Below are 12,369 nucleotides of genomic sequence, written 5' to 3' on the forward strand. Positions count from 1 at the left end.
CACCGAACAGGCGTACAGTGACTGAAAGGACCATGCGGTCACTGACTGATGACTTCAGCGTGCAGTTCGATACATGCCCTCTATAAAATGTTGTAATGCAATTTCTCAAGCGGCTTTTGGAGAAGAAAAAAAAAGTTTTTTTTGTGTTTCGTTTTATTTCATTTGATTAATTACATTATAATATTGGCAAAATATTTTATACAAAAACATAGATTCCTTAAACCCCTCCTCTGTTTATTCAGAAATTAACTAAAAAAAAATATTAAGCCTTTAAAAAATTTTCATTTGTTTATTTTTTTTATGTCTTGATTTGATCTGGTTCTGTTGTTAACCCTTCACTTCATTCCTGAAAAGTGACTTTGAATTTGTGCCATTTTGTTGTAATAATATTTTTTATTAAATCAAATACGAAAATGTGAATGCTCTACATACTAGACAAACAGATTTAACTTGTAGTAAATGACTTTATCTGCTCTGAATGAAAACTGACTGTGATCTTGGAGTTTTGTAGTAAAGAGCTATTTAAAATCTATTGGCTTCCTTCAAACTGATTGTAAAGATCTCAGCGCTCTGCAGAATCCAGTAATAATCCTACAGTTAAAGCCTGAGACACTCCTCACGAACAGAGACTGGTTTCAACCATAGACCGTAAAAAAATTTTTTTTGGTGTCATTTTCATTAACATTGAAAGATAAACATTAAAAAACCTAAAGAAAAAAGAAGAGCCTTATATGTGGCCTATAAACAATTGATATTATGGGGGAGGGGTCAAGCAACAAGCAAGCAACGCGCAAACTGCGCAAGAGTTTACGCCGGTGAACGTCAGTCAATTGAAAGAGAAAGTGAAAGTAAAAAAAAGTAACGGAGCTTTCTCTGCATTAACGGCGCATTTTCTCTGAGACAACGCGAGACGAAACTACTTCAACATATGCTGAAAACGGTATATAACTGTCTTAAATTATTCCTTTAATATTTCTCTTGTGGCCCATATAGTGAAAAACATGAGAAGAAAAGTAATTCGCGTTATACAGGTTGTTTTTGAAAATTGGTGCACGAAATAAAGCTGCTCATCATTTTCATTGATGACTGCAGTGTTAATTCTTTTAATTATAGGCCAATAATTAATTGTATAAATTAATAGACCTTTTAAAAACTCGTCATGTAAGAAAGAATGTAACAGGCCTACATAGGAAATACTAAATCCTCTTAATATTGCCAATTTGTCAATATTCGTCACATGATACGACTCATCTCAGCACGGGCAGGTTACATTGCCTTTTTTGTAGATGATTTTTATAAAAAAGAATAAATGGTGGCTGAATTTGCATGATATTTAGAGAGCTGAAGCTTACAGACGTTCTGTACTTTCAAGCAATTTAATTAGTTTTTTTAGCAACCCCTGAACTGTTAAGCCCCTCCTTAGCACCCCTAATAAAAAATCCTGGAGCTGCCACTGCTTTTAGCTGTTTTTAAAATCAATCTGCAAAACGGTGATTGTAGAATAGGCCCTCTATATTTTAGTTATGGAAATGACATATTTAGAGTTTTGATAAGGGATACGAACATATCCTGCTCCCACTGTCCTCTTTTTTGAAAACTAAAAATATGGTCACCCTAATGTAAAATGTAATTGTAAATGTAAATGTGCAAGTATTCAGAGCGAACGCATGAATGTTAACACATGAGTTAACTGTTTCTTATAATGTTTTATTTTCCTTTGTGTCCTTTAGAGATGAAGTTCATTTGTTTGACTTTGCTGATTATTAGTGGAATTACAGATTCAAGATCAGGTAATTATTCACACCCAATGAAAAGAGCTGAAGTGTGTGTTCATGTTCATTCATTGTCCAGCTGAACTATATTTATAATTATAGTTTAGTTTATAGTTTATGTGATAATGACCAGGTCACTGTACATTATGCCATTTATTACATTCTTACCAAATAAATGGATGTGAAATTTTGATCTCAGGTGAAATTATTTTATCAGCTTAAGTGTAGAAACCACAGAACAGAAACTGTAGGTTTCCTGGATAAATTGTCAGTTATTTATCATTATTCAGAAATATTAACCAGTTAGAATAAAGTTTACAAAGAGCCATTTATTAATGCTAATGGTAAAATGCACAAAAGCAGTGTTTTCAAGCAGAGATGATCGGACGCAGAGCTGTGTGGAGAAGGACAGTCACTGCTTTACATGTGAACACTGTAGACCTTGAAGGATGACAGTTCAGCTGACAGGAGGTTCACATTTAATTAGACCTGCTCTCTTTCTCTTGTAACAGAGCGGTATGAAGTCGTGGGATCTGCAGATACTGTTTTTGCTGTAGCTGGTGAAGCTGTGATTCTGCCCTGTTCAGTCAAACCCAACATCAGTGTTGTGGACATGAGAGTGGAGTGGTTTAGATCTGATCTGAAAGACACACTAGTGCATCTTTATGATGATCATGTAGACAAAAATACAGATCAGAGTCAGTCCTACAGAGGGAGAACAAAACTGATCCATCAAAGAACTACAGAGCGGAGATGCATCACTCAAACTCTCATCAGTCCGAGTCTCTGATGAAGGACTTTATAAATGTTTTATTCAGTCCAAATCCTGGTCTGATGATGTCATTGTTGATGTCAAAGTTGAAGGTGAGTAAAACCATTGAAAACTAAAGGCTGGAATACACTACTTCTAAAATCTGAACAGATTTTTAAAACCATACACTTAATGAATTTGTAAATAATCACAAAGTAAAGCTGGCCATCACACACTAAACGACTGAGGATCACACACTACCAGACTTTCAAGTTGCTCCGATAACAATTTCATGCTCTGTAAGTCAGAGGAAAAACTGGCCATCATACACTAAACGAATGAGAATTACTTGTTCTAAAATCGACTGAAAATATCAAACATGTTTGATCTCCGACTGAATGGAATCAAAGTCTGAAGCTAAAAATTTGGAGCCTGTGACCTTCATACACTACGCAACTCAAGTCAGTTCAAATCTGCAGACTGGCTCTGACTTTCATTAACTAGCGTCAACTTCTCCAGACTGTAAACTGGGGAAAAATCGGGAAAATGTTGTGTAGTGTATTCCAGCATTAACATACTCTATCTAACTTAAAAAAGCCAGAACAACAACAGAATGCTCTTCTTGTTGGTCTGTAGCTGTAGGACGTCCTCCAGTGATCACTGTAGATGGGTTTGATCATTCAGGAGGGCTTCATCTTCAGTGTGAATCTGAAGGCTGGTATCCTGAACCTGATCTTTAGTGGCTGGACAGTGAAGGAGTCAGTTTGAGTTCAGAAACTACAGAGACACACAGAAACACAGACGGATTCAGTGTGAAACACACCACTACTGTACATCACCGTGATGACAAGATTCACTGCATAGTTAAACTGAGACATCACATGCTGGAGGCACTGATTATCAGCTCAAGTAAGGACTGACACTTTTGTTACTGTAATTTTGTCATCATCTTGTGGTATTTTTGATGCAGTAAAAAAAAGATTTAATGATTATCAGCTCAGTCAATTACATTATGTAAAGCTAAAACATTTTACTGTCTATGTACCATTCAAAACCAAACATTATATATTTAATAATCATCTCGTCAGAATGCTTAATTGCTGTTATGTTTTTACAGGTAATATGTTTAATTCTTGGAGGACATCAGTCATCATGATTGTTGTGCTCAGTGTGATTGCTGGAATACTGATAGCTGTGTTTGCTCATAAAAACAGAGGGAAAATACCTGTTGTTTTCTTGTTATTTTATATATTTTATGTAAAATAAGTCAGAATGGGGATACTTTTCAAGGCAAGGCAAGTTTATTTATATAGTACATTTCATACACAATGGTAATTCAAAGTGCTTTTACATAAAAAACGATTAAAATAATCACAACAATAAAAGCAAAGTATTACAATTTTAAAATGATTAAAAATGTATTTAAAATTAATTAAAACATTTGAGAACAATAATAATAAAATGAGGATTGTAAGGGTGATTTTCTCTGCAGTGGTTCAGAGTGTAGGATTGCAGAATGACTAAAGAAACGTTAACAGCAAGATGGTGTAAAATTATCTATTTTCTTGTCTATTACCCCCACCACTGCCACGTATACCAACCACAGAAATAAGACCAGTTAGAACAGCTAAATATGTGGGAGAGCACTGATATTATGTGACTATATTGTATTGCAATAGTTAGCACTTTAATGTTAATGTTGAATTGAGACTAGTTAGCAGCAAGCACATCATTTATAATGGGAATGGTTTAATAACAGTATTTCATTATGGTTACCCTTGAACTGTTTACAAAAATAGATGAAGGATGGTAAAACAAAAGGAATGATGGTAAAAAAGCATGTGTGTAAAATGTTATCTGAGAGAGAGAGAGAGAGAGAGAGAGAGAGAGAGAGAGAGAGATAGATGGGGAGATATGGTGAGTGAGGGAGTGTGATTGAAAGAGAGAGAGAGAGAGAAAGAGTGCAGAGTCCCAAGAGGAGGGCTTTATCCCTTCTTTGACCATGGGACTGGAACATCTGCTGCAGCTGGTTTTAGAGGTGTTTCCAGCAGGGGCGTGTCTAGAGCATTTTTAAATGGGGTGGCCAGTCTGGGGCACTGGCTGAAAAGAGGGCCAGGGGGTGGGGGGTGGGGGGGCTGGGGGTTGGGGGTTATGGTTTGCGGCACGATTTATGTTAAAATACATCGTGTATACACTCACTAAACAAAGAGTGACAGTTTTTTAGTGGTAATAAACACTCTTTGCAAGCTTTCTAGTCTATGATCCATTTAAAATGTAGAACTTTGTTTTTCAGCCACACACACATTGCAAAGTTTCGGGAATGACATCTGCATATTTATGTGGGATTCACTCTCGAAGTAGCATTGATTGACACAATGATGACCAAAGCAATAGATGGGAGAAAATATGTGAAAATGGGCATTAAGACTATAACTTTAATTAACTATATTTAATTTATAGATCTTATACAGATTTAAACTGCTGTTTCTGTCAATGCTCCAGTGAAAAATACCACAAACCATACCATAAATAAATCCATGTAAGATTTTATATGGTCACATTATGTAATTATGTATATATAAATGTTTAATGTTTTTAAACCTTTATATATTACATCATTTTAACACCTAAATGTTTCAGAAGAGTATAGGGTACATGTGATATTTAAATCAGAAATCAAAGGATTGCTTTGTTGCGTTTATATGTATATTAAAAAAAAGTTATCGATTTCCTGAACCTGTTCTGCACGTTGTAGAGACGTCCAAGAAAATCCTTAGCCCGACGGTCAAATTTTGAACCTCATATCGACGTCCATGGGACGTCGTAGTTTGACGTCCAGATATGTACCGGATTTGCATGTCGAGTAGACGTCCAGATATGGTCCAGACCGACCGACGCAATTTAGACTTGATCTGCACGACGTATAGACGTCTCATGTTTGTTGGGTGGAGCACCCTCGCTAATTTTAGAAACACCCTCAGTGATTATTTCTGGAACCTTGTTAATACGCTTTTATTGCAAAACTATATACAAATACAATACAAATGCACTTAATAAAACAATTGAATAAATGCATATTTATAAGTTAAGCACTTAACTAAAATAAGTAGGCTATTAATAAAATAAATAACTAGTGAAGGCTGACTATAATCAGCTTGCTTCCATTTAATGAGATAAGCCTACTCCTCATCTGAATTAGAAAAAAAACGCTAGTCTTCAGTGATGCAAGAACGTTTGATTTTTAGAGTAATCTCTGACCAAAAGCAGAGCCAATTCATAAAAGAACAATGTATATTTAAAAGCACACATCCAGTTTTGTGTGAGTGAAGGAAATCCACTTGCGAGTGGAGATTCGTGCTCGCGCATTACATGGATCACATAACATTATGCGCTCTCGATATGTCAAATATCATGCTATAGAAACAGCCTAAAATTAAGTTTAAAGAGGAGAAGAAAGCGGCCGTAGGCAGCTACACATGCCAGGATCCGCCACTGCCAGATGCAGTTACAAATTTACTAAAAAACAAGTCTATCGCAAGACATCTGGTGGGGGGGGGGCTCATGGGGTGGCAATGTATATTTAATGGTGGGAGGGTGATGTATATTTAAAACATGTAGACACGCCTCTGAATTAAAGAGTCTTCTGTAGAACTGAACCGGATGTGTGGTTTGTTAAAGTGTGTTTTCGTCCAGTCACCCCAGCGTTGTCTTGAACTGAGGGTCTTCATGATGCTGCAGGGCCTGTCTCCTCTCATGCCAGTGTTTGCTGTCCAGACAAGATTGAGATTCTGGATAAAAGCAGTGCAATACCTGTCAGATAATTTGAGAAGGGTCTGGCTGCAGACTTGCACTTGCATTCTCAGACTTGCATTCTCAGACACTTGGCTTCCATTCGTGACATCCGTCTTTTTTATTTTGTTCTATTTATTGATTACTTTTTGTTTGAATCTCTCATCATTTTACAACAGTAGCCAGGTGGTGAAGACAAGAAAAAAGAAACAAAATTACGAAGTCACTTGCAATCGTCACTTGCACTCTCAGCTACCTGGGACGTCACTTGCAATAGACACAAATCGTATGTGTTGCCAATGGAGACAAGAAGCTGTGGTGATTAAACGATTAAAACTAATTTAGTACCGTAACGTACAGGGTCCTGCAAGAAAAAGACAAGACCCGCAAATCCGCGGCCACAGAACAGCAGAATGTGAACGCAATGCACAAAGTCTCTCGTTAAGCGTTTCATTTCCTCCCGTAGAAAATCATTATAAATAAAACACATAGCTTAATGGACAAAGACAAAGAAATAAAAGAGCTGTAGACAGTTATTCTATATGGAAAAACGCTTAACGCGAAACTTTGCATGTTGCATTATTCTGGGCTCACCTGCTTGCCTGTACATATTATTTATGTATATTTTAATAATGAAGAGGAGCATATTGAGTTTCTTCTCTTTATCTTCTTAGTCTGATATTATGCCACATTATGCCATGTTTTTTTGCCATGTTTTATACATTATTCATTATATTAATATATTGAATTTTATATTTGAATAGCATCTTAATACATTAAGCCATATTAAGCGTTCATATTCTGCTGTTTTGTGGCCGCGGATTTGCGGGTCTTGTTTTTTTTTTTCTTGCAGGACCCCTGTACGTGATGGTACTAAATTAGTTTTAATCGTTTAATCACCACAGCGTCTTGTCTCCATTGGCAACATGCACGGTTTCTGTTGATTGCAAGTGACGTCGCAGGTAGCTGAGAGTGCAAGTGGTGATTGCAAGTGACTTCGTAATTTAGATTCTTTTTTTCTTGTCTTCAATACCTGGCTGCTGTTGTAAAATGTTGAGAGATTCAAACAAAAAATAATAAATAAATAGAACAAAATATAAAATAAAGACTGCAAGTAATGTCACTAGCGGAAGTGCAAGTGTCTGAGAGTGCAAGTCTGAGAATGCAAGTCTGAGAGTGCAAGTGCAAGTCTGCAGCCAGACCCTTTTTGGAAAATTTTGATGTCTTGCATGGCTTCATTCCAATGCTACCACAGACCTCTAAAGCTGTGCTGGAGTTTTATACTTAGGGATTTTAATAACTGTAAGCTCAACAAGTCATTGAGTAATTTTGATCAATATGTTACTTGTAATACACAGGGTGGCCGCGGGTCCTTAAAAAGTCTTAAAATGTCTTAAATAAAGTTTTCCTAATAAAAGTCTTAAAAGTCTTAACATATCTTAAATTCCGATTAGATGGATCTTAAATATTTTCAGTCACAATTCCACAAAAACGTTCTCCTGTCTCTGACGGACTCGGTGACTGTTTAAAATCATTAGACAGGCAGATTTCCCCAGCTGTAGTTACTGCTACAGTTAGCTGACCAGCCTCCTAGCTAGTTTAATACACAACACAGAATTTTTGAGGGGGAAAAAATCATAAGGCTTCATTAAATTAATTAAATTAATAAATTAAGTTGTTTTTTTGCGTTCAAATAATTAGACATGCTAAAACAGAATTTGGTAACAATAAAACATTTCATAGGGCCCTAAACGTAATTTTTGTTAAACTTTTATTAAATTGATGTGAAAATGTATAAGTTTCATGGTTTTAATTAATTAGATTTGCTTTTTGATTAAAAAACTTTAACTATTAAAACAGAGTGGAGAAAAATTAAAACGGAAAAAAACAGAATTCAGACAAATTCAAATGGAAATAACGGAATTTGGAAAAAATTTAAACGGAATTTAGGAAAAATAAAATGGATTTTGTGGTAATTTCAACATTTACTATTACTATTATTATTACTTTTATTATTATTACTACTACCAGTATGATTCAGTACTGTTTTATATATATATAAATAAAGCACTATTTTAGTTTTTGTTCTGTATCCATTTTAAAAACTATTGGTTAATTAATCGGTATCGGCCAGTGTGGTCCAACCTAGCTATCGGTATCGGCAAAATCCGCTATTGGTCGACCTCTAATATGTACCGAACAATGACTAACGCGATCAAATAGAGGCACGCACTAATGCAGCAACCATGTCAGCAGTGTGAAAACTTTTAAAACTATCAGAGAAAGATGCAAAAATCATTACAAGCTCGAAACACCGACAGCGAGAGACTGTTTAGTGCTGCATCACATGTCTCCGATGAGAAGAAGAGGTGGCTGATGCTGGGGGTTAGGCTACTGTATGATGATTGAAATCGCAAAATTACCTCAAACGATTAGTAAATAAACTGCAGTATGTTATATTTTATAATGCATGCATGAATTGCATGTATTCTGATTTCCGACAGCGCTGCACGAGCTTGCGGCGCCAGGGTTCAAAGTCCAAAGTGCACGAGCTTGCGGCGCCAGGGTTCAAAGTCCAAAGTATGTCAGTAACGTTTTTGTGAAGGCATGTGACAATGTGATAAGCACAACAAAACATCTTCCCAAATTCGTAATGAGAATCATGTATAAATCTGCATGCTGTTGTCAACAAAAAGAAGCACTGAGATCTTCCTCAAGCACATCATGCACATAATTTATAATGGGAATGGTTTAATAACAGTATTTCATTATACTGTTACATATTTCATTTACTGTTACATACATACATATAACAGTATTTCACTGCTCCGGGTGCTCCTGTGTGTGTGTGTGTGTGTGTGTGTGTGTACTTTGGATGGGTTAAATGCAGAGCACGATTTCTGAGTATGGGTCACAATACTTGGCTGTATGCCACGTCACTTTCACTTTCACTGTTAATTTCATTATGGTTACATTTGAACTGGTTACAAAATAGATGAAGGATGGTAAAAACACAAACAGTTAAATGTACCCCGCATGTGTGTAAACTGTTATCTGAAAGAGAGAGAGAGAGAGAGAGTGCAGAGCCCCAAGAGGGCCTTATCTCTTCCTTGACCATGTGACTGACACATCTGGCACATCTGCTGCAGCTGGTTTAAGAGGTGTTTCCAGACACATCTGTAGAACTGAACCAGATGGGTGGTTTGGTAAAGTGTGTTTTCTGTCAGTCACCCCAGCGTTGTCTTCAATTGAGGGCTTTCTTGATGCCGCAGGCCCTGTTCCTCCTCTCATGCCAGTGTTTGCTGTCCAGACAAGATGGGGATCCTGGATAAAAGCTGTGCAATACCTGGCAAAAAATATTGATGTCTTGAATGGCTTCATCCTAACGCTGCACAGACATCTAAAGCTGTGCTGGAGTTTTATATTTGGGGATTTTAATAACTGTAAGCTCAACAAGTCATTGAGTAATTTTTTATCAATATGTAACCTGTAGCTAATACACAGAGTGGCCGTGGGCTCTTAAAAAGTCTTAAATTCTGATTTTTTTCGGTCACAATTCCATGAAATGTTCTCCAGTCTCTGACGGACTCAGTGACTGTTTACAATCATTAGACATTAGATTTTCCCCAGCCGTAGTTACTGCTACAGTTAGCTGACCAGCCTCCTAGCTAGTTTAAAATGGGTTAATGCAAGTTATTGAAAAATGGCTCAAGAATGACAAATAGCCTATTAGACAAAAAAATAACCAGTGAAGCATCGAAACGTGAGAATGATTCTTCTGATTTTACTACACTTACCGTAAACAGAGATTGATAATGGATGGAGTATTTCTGGTATCAAGGCTTGCGCTTCATGTAAGAGACTTTTATGGAGAAATCAAAACAAATGAGTATGAAATTAGTAAAAGAGCTGAATGGTACACATAAAGAAACTCACAGAAGAAACATACTGAGGTAAAATTCTGAATGTTGAGTTTTTTATTTATAACATGATGTAGTCAAGCAACATACCATGACAATGGAGCTATTTGCCGAATATTCTCACGATTGCAAATGTTACATTGATTTTACGTAAAATAAACAAGTAGTTAAGCAGTCACATAAATTAGGTTACTTTCATTTAAGACACAATATTGACTGTTTTGTTCCGTTTCACCAACTAAAATAGTTCCAAACAAAGATCACAGCAGAAGTATTGCGCAATCTTCAAGCATCCACAGCAGTGTTTTGTTACTGAATGATTCAGCGAACGGTTGAATGAATGACTCAATGACTTACCACCACCTGCTAGCGGAGTTTCCCCCCTACCATTTCTTATTTGTATATATCATGTTCTTGTTATGTGGGTTTGTTCATAAAAACATCAGAGGAGAGCACTGTGACTGTTGATCAGCTTTAATACCGCCGCTAGAACACACACACTCTCAGGATGCCAACAACTTCTACACATCCCCAACATAACACTTCCCTCTAGCGGGACCTTAATGTAACTAGCATCAATACTCACAGACTTGAGTTCTTTTAATTACCTATATGCAGCCACATATACTACATCCCCCTTTTTTAGGAAATTTAAAAGGAAATGCAGAAAGAAAACAATACTTACTCACCAACATATAATAAACAAGTTTTACCCCTCACTTAATTTACAGCTTGAGGCAACTGAAATAATAAACAGCACCTGGATATATGTTTGTTATATCTTTTAACCAAAACACTCAGAACATAAGCATAACTTTCTTTTCTTCTTAGTGCATTTCAAAATCGCTGAATCTACTTGGCCTTTTCACAAGCCTCCCACTCCTAGTACGATTTTCCTTGCTCAGTGTTTTCAAATACTGCAGTTTGATCTTGCACATTGTCTTTCTGCACAGTCCCTTCTGTATCATCTCCTCCAACTTCCTCGACAACACCTGTTAGGTCTTGGTCTTTGATTGTAAGCAAGTGTCTCCTGTTTCTTCTGTATGTCTGACCTGAATCTGTCACAATGTTGTAGGAACGAGGCTCCGGCCTTTGTTCTGTAACAACTGCTGGCTTCCAACCCTGTGATGTTTCCACCCTGACGACCGATCCCGGCTGAATCACAGACAGAGGTTTGGCATGTTGGTTGTAATAATGTGCTTGCCTCTGCTGTTGCTGAACCAACTTTTTCTGTACATCTTTAGGGTGCTTAGGTTTCAGAGCCACACTGGCTATTGGAAGAGTGCTCCGTAACACCCGGCCCATGAGCAATTCAGCTGGTGAGTACCCAAGACCCGTCACCGGAGTGTTTCTCAGTGATAGAAGTGCGAGATGTGGATCCATCTTAGCTTGCTCAGCTTTCTTTAGCGTTAGCTTGATGTTTTGATGGACCGCTCTGCCATCCCGTTAGACTGTGGGTAACCTGGGCTTGAATATTTCCAGTTTATGCCCCAGTTTTTTGCAAACTGACGCACCTCTGCACTAGCAAATGGCACATGATCGCTTATGATCTCCTTGGGAATGCCATGCCTAGGGAATATAGCTTTCAGTTTTCCAATTACTGTAGACTCAGCTTTGTCAGGAATCTGTTGAACTTCTGGGTATTTTGAAAAGTAATAAAAGTAATCAACAGTAAGGAGAAATGACCGACCTTTGAGCTCGAATATATCCCACACCCAGCTTGTACCAGGGAAGCTCTGGCAGCTCATGGGGTTTCAATGGTTCTCTTTTGGTTCTTTGGCATTAGCTGCTGGCATACTGTACATCTTTCAACCATGCTCTGGATCTCTGTAGACATGCCTGGCCAGTACAGATATCTGCTTGCATGTTCATTGGTGCGTTGTACTCCTTGATGAGCTGCATGCAGTCTCTCCAGTATTAATGGCCTCATTCCTCTTGGGATGATGAATTTGTCATTCGTCATTATTAATCCATCACAGATTCTTATTGTTTTCTTTGATGGGCCAGTAACTCCTCAGATCTCTGTCGAGCTGTTTCTTGTGAACAGGACATCCTTGCTGATGCACCTTCTCTTAGCTTTGAAGATATTTCATCTGCTTTTGTCTCTGACTTGAGTCTCTCAAGCAATTCAGTGCCC

General features: G+C 37.3%; 1 pseudogene; it reads left to right on the top strand.

Moving 5' to 3' along the window:
- The first annotated feature begins 825 nt into the window (after positions 1-825).
- Positions 826-3,789, top strand: LOC109059670 (annotated as a pseudogene).
- Positions 3,790-12,369: the final 8,580 nt, after the last annotated feature.

Source organism: Cyprinus carpio, chromosome A1 (genome assembly GCF_018340385.1).
Source record: "Cyprinus carpio isolate SPL01 chromosome A1, ASM1834038v1, whole genome shotgun sequence".
In the NCBI taxonomy this organism is placed as follows: Eukaryota; Metazoa; Chordata; class Actinopteri; order Cypriniformes; family Cyprinidae; genus Cyprinus; species Cyprinus carpio.